The following is a 9,214-nucleotide window of genomic DNA, read 5'->3' as shown; positions in this document are numbered from 1 at the left end:
GCATAAAAAAGTGCGTTGCCGGTAACCAAGATGGCACAGAGTAGGACTGCTCCATCTAAGTGGTGAAGGCGTGTCGTGTAGGGCGATGGCGGAAAGAAGCGGCAGGGAAGCATACCACGTGATCGTCGTGAAAAGGAGAAAACGTTTTTCCACTTCTAAATATCATGATTTTTTAGCATGTTATTGACACAAAGAAAAACTAGGTTTATGTTTTCCTTTTTTTTTCAAAATGAACAATACAATTTTTTTTCTCAAAAAGTGAAACTTATGAACCTAGACTACATTATGCTGAAGTGATCGACATCAAAATCAAAGTGATTTGTTAAGATTTAGTTAGTGGAAAATGTTTTCTTCCGAAATGGAATTTCATAGAAAAAGGTACCGTTATTTTGCTAGGATCGCAAAGCTATTCTTCCATCTTAATCCTAACTATTCCTTGGAGCACTCCCAGTAATAACTAATAAGTACATGCGATAGAAAATGCAGAACGAGGCTAATACAATGTCTACATAGCGCCAAACAGTCAAAATCAAGGAATTCTTCTTATTATTAATCTTGGAATAAATTAAAAAGTGGAAAAAATACTGTCTTGGGTGAGCTAGCTCATTGCTCTGCCATCTATCCTACCAAGATCTCACACAGGGACAGCAAATATTTCTACCATATGCGCCTTTAGGTAGGCACCAGAGGTGGCGTTAGGCGTGGGCGACGTGGGTCAACGCCTACGGCCTCGCGGTCCGAGGGGCCTCGCGCCTCAAAAAGTACGTTTATCTCGGACACAACGTAAAAATTTTCGTTATTTCTTGCGCTACCAGAGGGCCTCGCTAAATCTACTTTGTGTGCATAAAATTTTGGTCTTGCCCCGTCACTGGGAGGCACCCTAGCGACATCTACCGTAAGACCGTTCTTTTTAGTTAGAAAGACCACTGTCTTCAACTTCTAAACTACAAGTGGCTGTAAATCGTTAAAGTCGTGTGTAAAACTGCATATTCCTAACCTTTTTGTAGTGCAAGTTAGCGTTCACGAGCCGGTGATGGACACTCGGACAGACGGATGGAGAGCACTTGTAAGTAAGAGGAAATAATGATCCCGGTAGTTTTTTTTATACTACGTCGGTGGCAAACAATCATACGGCCCGCCTGATGGTAAGCAGTATCCGTAGCCTATGTACGCGTGCAACTCCAAAGGAGTTACATGCGCGTTGCCGACCCTAAACCCGCCCCCCCTCGTTGAGCTCTGGCAACCTTACTCACCGGCAGGAACACAACACTATGAGTAGGGTCTAGTGTTATTGGCTGCGGTTTTCTGTAAGGTGGAGGTACTTCCCCAGTTGTGCTTTGCTCTAGATGACATCCGCTGTGCTGTGCCCTACCACACAAAGCGAGATGACATTCACAATGCCCATACGTCTCCCGGTAGTTACAGCGAGCTGCAAAAGTGCATGGACACATATGATATCTTTTTGTTCCTTAATATTGGACTAATGCTGTAATTATTTATGATTTCTTGAACATTAGTTCCACCTAATTCTAGTTTTAGTTTTAGTCTTACCAGGCTTCACTGGTCTTCAAACTCAGCGTCACGTAGTGTGTCCTAGAACTCGCCTCGTGACATCAAGCTGAGTGAAGCCCTATTAGTGCAATTTTCTGTTCGTTTAAATATTAATATGTGTATTATGTTCTTTTTTTGCGAATACATTCTTATTATCTTATCTTATCTTATCTTAAAAGACGTCAAAATCGCGTTCATTCTATCCAATGCTAAAAAAGGAACTTATAGCTTGAAGAACTAAGCTGCCGCTTGCTATACCTACATTATTAATATTATGATTCAATCGAAGCTGCACCCTCAATTTATTTATTTTTTGTTTTTTTTATTTAGAGATCCAACAGCGGTCATTCGCGGATGGTCTAGAACGCATAATGACTACTGTAATATTTTGTCTATATCGCTATTAGTCTACATCGCAAACGGCCTAGAACGCAAAATGACCACAACATTTTATATAGGTAGGTTAGGTTCGTTAGGTATCTTCAAATGGCCGAAGTCCAAACAGTACAGAATAGGAGCCCCGCGGAAGTCTACTTGCCTGTCAGTACATGTATTATATGGCAATGGTTGATGTAATGACAGTCAAACCTTGCCGCATACTTGCTGCTTGCTTGCTTGCTTGTTATGTTGGGTGTTTTAGCAGACAGTGTGTCCCACATTAGTTTAGGATATTTAGCTCGCCGCGCGAGTCCGGCCAACTTAGATCAAAGTCTGCAACTGCAATTTGCTGCATGTATACCTACAGTACCACTGTACAGGGTGCGTCAAGAATTATCCTGATACCGCGAAAACCGTAATTCGCATTGCGGGGATCTTTCTCCGTTACTCTCACTAAGAAGTAATTAGAGTGACAGAGAAAAATGCTTGCAACTGACGAACTTCGATTTTCGCGGTTATAGCCCTGAAGTAAAATAAATTAAGATGAAAATGGAGGACCCGCATGAAATCGCCTTTACAAACGTAGTCCTCATTTTCCTCTCTCTGGATCTGGATATTAACATGATTGAAAATATTTTGAAGCAATTTGTTGTATATCAACCACAGCTGTGCTTAGGGCTGCCATCTCGAATTTCGCCAAACCCGGACAAAGATTCAAAAAAACCCGGACATTTGGCGTAAATAGCATTTTTTCCCCGGACGAGTCCGAAAATAATATTTTTAAAAAACAAGACCTTTAATTTTACATGTAGTTTTACTGTGCTTCCTTACATGAAAAGTGTCCCGGACACTTCTTGACACCCCCCCCCGGACGGCCTTCAAACTAGGACAAATCCGGGAAAACCCGGACGGATGGCAGTCCTAGCTATGCTCCTACGTTTGAATTTTTAATAATTATAAAAGTTAAATTTTTTGTATGTAATCTGTTTTTCGCACCTAATTATTAGATAAAACAAAAAATGGAAAAAAGTCAAACGAAACGGCATAGCTCTATATATATAATTATATACATCACATTATGTAAAAATACTTTGGATTCTGTCATTATCCAGGGAGGAAAATAGGGTCAACGTTTGTATGGAGAAACGGCCGTCCCCTTTCCTCTTCTTGTTACTCGTTGTCAGAGTCATGTTACTTTGGTTTACTCTTTTAACACTGATTAATTGATTAATATTTAGTTTAAATTAACCATACATGCATATTTTCTGGTGTTGACTTTTTCGAACTTCAACAAATCAATTTAATATACTTAAATTAAATCATCATCATCATCATCATCATCATCATCATGAATATGTCGAACCCTATATAAAAATAATTTAGCAAATTTAAATATATTTCGATTTTTTTAACCTAAAGGTATCAATGCATACAGTACTTTTTAAAACATTATTTATTAATTTTTGATTTTCATAATACTACTGAAGAATCAACTTACTATTAGGTGCCTACTTAATTAAATACTTACTTAAAGTTGAATGCGACACAGTGGGCAAGAAAACTGCGATGAAAATAGTAAGAGATATAATAAAAATAAGTTCATAACTTTAAACACCCTGTAGATAACTTGGACAGCTTAGTTTGTATGCGGACTACGTAATTTGGAATATGCACAGACGGGCTGTGTATATATGATTAATAATTCATTATTATTTATTTGTCAGAATAGAGTAACATAAGTTAAATTATTATAAACAATCCTTACGTTCAGCATGCAAGTAAACGTACATAATAAAATTTAACATGAATAAATAAATATTATAGGACATTATTACACAAATTGACTAAGTCCCACAGTAAGCTCAATAAGGCTTGTGTTGAGGGTACTTAGACAACGATATATATAATATATAAATATTTATAAATACTTAAATACATAGAAAACACCCATGCCTCAGGAACAAATATCCATGCTCATCACACGAATAAATGCCCTTACCAGGATTTGAACCCGGGACCATCAGCTTCGTAGGCAGGGTCACTACCCACTAGGCCAAACCGGTCGTCAACAACAACAACAACAACATAGAACAATAATTACAATAAATAACCTAATTACGGGTCATCCATTAATTACGTTTCACGTTTAGAGGTGGGAGGGGGTCAAGAAAACGTGACATGTTGTGACAGGGGCGAGGGGGGGTCCCAAACTTTGTGACGTCACTTTAACTTCATCAGTAAGCGAAAATTTATTTATATTTTTTTATTCGATGTAAAGAAGAGAGATCTTTTGTATTTTTTTATTAAAGTAATAATACCTAATTAGTTTGTCGATTTTATTGAAAATAAAATTGTCAAAAATGTGACGTTTGCAAAATGTAACCACGTGTGACAAGAAGGGGGGATGGGTCAAAAAACCTAGAAATTCGCATGACGTAATTAATGGATGACCCCTTCCTATATTCAAATGTACACGTCACATTTCTCGAATTCAAGTACCAGGCCATCGGTTTTATTTAAATATAAATTTATGGTCTTTTATGCTATATAATTTTTATGATATTTTTATGGAGGTTCACTGAAATATTTTTACTATCATTTAGGTATATAAAAAAAATAAATAATTTAAATTGTTGATAAGATGCCTGATTACGAAGTATGGAAAATAAATTGGTTTTTTATTTCTCTTAAAGTGGGTCGTTGTTGTTCTAAAACTAAAAACTGTGCAGAAAATAATACGTTTCTGGTCTAGAGCACTATGCTTTCTAAGTAAGCTTTATTTCTTTTTTTTCACGATAATCAATTAAAATGTTGGTTTTAAATGGATTTATTGTACAATTTCCATTCTGATAATTAACTTCTCATTTCATAAATAAAACGATATTTTTACCTAAATTGTTAAATTGAACTTCAAGATACTACTGAAGTTTATACTTAGCCGTCTTTTTTAGGGTTCCGTACCCAAAGGGTAAAACGGGACTATTGCTAAGACTCCGCTGTCCGTGCATCGGTCTGTCTCTCCGTCTGTCACCAGGCTGTATCTTATGAACCGTGGTAATTAGACAGTTGAAATTTTCACAGATGATGTATTTCTGTTGCCACCCTTCGTGCGCGAGTCCGACTCGCACTTGGCCGGGTTTGCATGGACAATTTAAGAACGATTTAATTAATTAATTCATAACTTGTCCATGCTCTATTGAACCCTACTGCACAATACAACGTCGTTATATTCCACCATTAACACGGATAGTTGATTATAAAACCCCTTTTGTTGAAAAAACACACCGTCCCACCACTACCGTCGTTGGCTCGCGGCCAGCCGACTCAGCAGTACAGGAGATGCAGCAGTAGGGAGGGGACATGTAAACTATTGATATCGATATAATCTGCAAAAACACACTGTACCACTGCTACCGTCGTTGGCTCGCAGCCAGCAGACTCAGCAGTACACTAGACGCAGCAGTAGGGAGGGGACATGCTATAGATGTTTTTTTATTTTATTTTATTTTTTCAAATATTTACACGGCATTACAGCATATGCCAATACACCGAATAATTAGACTACAAATACAAAACATATATAAAATAAAAAACAGATATTCATTAATAATCAAATGCAAGTGCTGGAAAGCCTATCATCCATCATCTCACAGAACCTCAGACACTCCTGGCACATATTCGCCCATCTCCCCGCAAACAAGTCACACTCTGGTGCTGATGTCAAGAGTGCATTAAGCAGCGATAAAGCGCGGAGGAGTGGCGAGTTCCTGCGCGATACTGTGCTCGTCGCCGGTACGGCCAACAGTGGACGCGTTCGCGGCCTCAAGAAGACTCGAGGAATATCCGGGACGTACAACCTCAAGACTCGATCTACCAGTTCCGGACAGTCCGAGTCACCGCGCAATATGCGACAAGCTGTAGTCAGCAAGATGTTGTTGCGCCTCACCTCTAGAGAATTATATCCAAGGCAGCCTAATAAAATTTTTGTTGGGTACAAGAATGGGAAGTACCAATACCTTTTTTTGTACAGAAATCTCGAAAAGGCCTTTTGGATTCTCTCCAGAAGTAAGGCGTATGAAGACTCGTATGGATTCCATATAATAGATGAGATGAGATGTTGATATACTCTGTAAAAACACACTGTCCCACTGTTATCTATGGTATTGATAAATGGTTTTTTAAATACGCGCTCCTCCCGAGCATATACGCTCACATCTAAACTCATAGTACCTATAATGTATGGAAGTGATGCCGAGACTTTTCTCTGGATATATTTTTAGTTTTGAATTGGCATTCGTCGATAAACAAATTGTCATCTTGGCTACGGCTTCTGTTTTCTTTTATTAAGTTTGTGAGGGTGTATAACCTGCCCGCTGTCTAAGATCAAGTTCGCCATACGTTTATTATGGCGTACTTGATCTTAGAAAAACGGACAGACTAATATATAAGTATATTCGTATTGACTTCGGTTTCGCTATATCCACTTATGAATTAAAACGATATAAACGGATATCACATATAATGAGTTTTGCCTCAAACTTGCAATGAAAATAATGAAATATTGACATGACTTAGGTACTTCAAATTAGGTCCGGAAATACTACGTATCCGATGTGATGAGTGAAGATTTTGACGACCGATCTGGCCTAGTGGGTAGTGACCCTGCCTATGAAGCTGATGCTCCCGGGTTCAAATCCTGGTAAGAGCATATATTTGAGTGATGAACACGGATATTTGTTTCTGAGAAAATAATAATTTGTCCCTTTCCGACGTATTGGTATGATGGAAAGGGACAAATGATTATTAGCGGCTTGTCAACTTTAGTAGACGTTTATGGCCTCTACTCGTATAATAATGTACCTACTATAAATACATCCCGACTTTTAGAACCCTTTACAGTTTTCGTGGTCAACGGAAGACTTCGCGATATAATAAATCCGTTTACATTGTTTTACTCGTATTGCTCGTATTTTTTATATACATCGATATATTCATAAGTTATCGATACAGGGACAGCTCTAAAGAATCGTAGGCAATAATCGACAGCCGCGTCTTATCTGAGATAGAGCTTCGTTCCTCACGACGTAACGGGGAGCTAACTTTACTAAGTTTTTAGTATAATAACTATATTATTTAGAATTAGGACGAGTAGAGACGGCAGATAAAAAAAAAACATTTAGGCATATTTAGTAATAAAAAATAAAATAAAAAAAATAAAATATTTAGTAACATTTAACGACCAGTTTGGCCTAGACGGTAGTGACCCTGCCTATGAAGTCGATAGTCCCACGTTCGAATCCCGGTAAAGGAATTTATTTGTGTGATCAGCACAGATATTTGTTCCGGAGTTATGGATGTTTTCTATGTATATAAGTATTTATAAATATTTATATTTCCATACCGGAAAGGAGAAATGAGATAAGCGACATTTTTAGAGATATTGCGGTATACACATCAAAGGAATCGCCAGATTTTCCTGCATCGAATGGATTAGGTTTCGTACCCATATGACGACTTAAGTGTCCCAAAGTGGATAAGAACCGCTCGGAACAAAGAGGACTGGAAAACTTTAGAGGAGGCCTTTGTCGGGAACCCCGACAACCTGACTAGTGACAACTAAAAACAGTGACAAAGTAACACAGCGGCTTACGTGGGCGATGACTCGCGGCGCGGCGGCCCAACGGCATTCGGAGATCGCCCACGTAGGACACTTATCAAAGGCTTGACGCACGGATAGGTATCAAAAGATTGAATTAACCCGCGCCACGCCGCTTCGCGTTCGCGAGTTATTCGCTCAGGTAAGACACTGCCTCAACATAAAAGAACGATAAACAAGTCAGTGAATAAATGCTAATTAACTATATAATATTGGATTGGGTGAGTTGGATTTATATAACCTCGAACCACCAAGAGATTTACAAAAAGGATTGCCACCTTGAATTTTCATTTTGACGAATAAAAATTGCATGTGTGCGTTTAAAGGAACAAGTTACTGTCGATATTTTTTACAAGCTTTTATTTAATTTGCCCTGTTACTCCCTTATTCATAAACGTCTACTAAAGTTGACAAGCCGCTAATAATCGTTTGTCCTTTTCCGACGTGTTGGTATGATGGAAAGGGACAAACGATTATTATTTATACTGTTGTGTTGTGTTGTGTGTGGTGTAGGGATTTTGTGTTGTATTATTTATAGTGTTTCTGTATTGAGGTGTGCAATAAAGAGTATTTGTATTGTATTGTATTATTAGCGGCTTGTTAACTTTAGTAGACGTTTATGAATAAGGGGGTTAGTATGTAGGTATGTAAATGAATATAATAGGACATTATTACACAAATACATGTTGTTATTTAGTGTGATGTGGGTCACATCTTGGAAGCTAAATTTGACCCACTTCCCGGTATTCGACTGAGCTGAAATTTTGCACAAATATTTAAATAGGATGACAATGCAATATTATGATGAGATGGAGCTGATCTGATGATGGAGACAGGTGGTAGCCATGGGAACTCTGTGATAAAACAATGCAAACTAATTATGTGTTTGGGTTCCTTAGAATGGACTTAGAGCATTAGTTTTTGAAAGAAAATAGTCAGTGATAAAAACTACCAAAAATGTTTTTTTTTTGTCAAAATCTTATTACTAATGTAATAAGGTTTACAGTTACTAATTACTTTGCAATCAATATTAAAAACATATTATCTTTTGACCCATGACACAAAAGCTGTGTACTTATAGAAGAGTAGATAAATAATACAAAAATATATTTTTAAATAGACTTTATTTTAAAGCTTAATATAGTTATTATTTATGTACATTATAATAATACAGACTTAGAAAATGGTAACTTATTTTGATATCAATTTTTAAAAGTAATTTTATTTGGTAATACTTAGTGCTTCAGGTAAATAAATATCAAGTATTTTTTCTTAATATCGAGTACAAATACTTGATACCTACTTTTAGACACTTATTTCAAATCATAACTGATTCCGGTTCGTTACAGCCAAATATCATAATAACGTGTTTCTAGAATGTCAGAATATCAAAACAGATTATTCTCATAATGTCTAAAGCTCGAAATGACTTACGCCTACTTCTTAAATTACCGTATTCTTAATATGACTATAACTCATTTAAACTCTATCGCGTTTTGATAAATTTTCAATTCTACCATTTCCCAAAATGTGTAAAACTTGTCTTGATCGTGTTTTGATGATTTTTTAATTAAACTATTTCCCAAAATGTCTAAAAATCAAATGAACTAGATGCAAAAACGTCACATT

This window comes from Cydia pomonella, chromosome 24 (genome assembly GCF_033807575.1).
Source record: "Cydia pomonella isolate Wapato2018A chromosome 24, ilCydPomo1, whole genome shotgun sequence".
Lineage (NCBI taxonomy): Eukaryota > Metazoa > Arthropoda > Insecta > Lepidoptera > Tortricidae > Cydia > Cydia pomonella.
This window is presented reverse-complemented; position numbering follows the sequence as displayed.